The sequence below is a fragment of the Papaver somniferum genome, chromosome 9, assembly GCF_003573695.1.
Source record: "Papaver somniferum cultivar HN1 chromosome 9, ASM357369v1, whole genome shotgun sequence".
Taxonomy (NCBI): domain Eukaryota; kingdom Viridiplantae; phylum Streptophyta; class Magnoliopsida; order Ranunculales; family Papaveraceae; genus Papaver; species Papaver somniferum.
In genome coordinates, this window is record NC_039366.1 from 79,092,986 (window position 1) to 79,093,665 (window position 680).

The following is a 680-nucleotide window of genomic DNA, read 5'->3' on the forward strand; positions in this document are numbered from 1 at the left end:
GAAGAATTGGGATGAGTTGTAGACGATATTTTAAGAGATCAAGGAAAAGATAAAAGAGATAAAGAGAATCGTATTAGACGATAATATTATTGATTGATAATAATAATATTGTTTGTCTAGACAAGAAGGCTTAGCCTTCATATAGGCTAGCATGACCGACTAAAAAGAAAAGAACCTAAACTAGGAAAGTAAAAGGACTTGCAAAGCAAGTAAACTAAATTAGACGCAAGGGATCAACAATGATTGTTGATACAGACCAATTGGATCAACTGGGACAGTTGATACATTAAAAACAGGTAGATGTCCTACATCAGCCCCCCCTTCTTGAAAGAAACTCTCCCTCGAGTTAACTAATAAAAAGAATTCGATGCTCTCCATAAATTGCTTTAGGTCTATAGTTGTCATCACAGAATATAAGTTCTTTTCCTCCATGAAAGTTGAGAATTCCACGTTTAACGGATTACCACGATCAAACACGAAACTCATAGCTCTAGAGATCATAAACCGAAGTATCCAAGAAATGTATCTCAAAGCGTCATAAGAGTTGTTCTTAAATTTCCCACGATCAAAGACAAAAGTCACGTCACTAGTGTTGGTATTGAAAACCATGCCTGCAACGACTTCCATGAATATAACATATGTGTCTTCCAATTTCTGAGCTACACCTTCGAAAACGCATT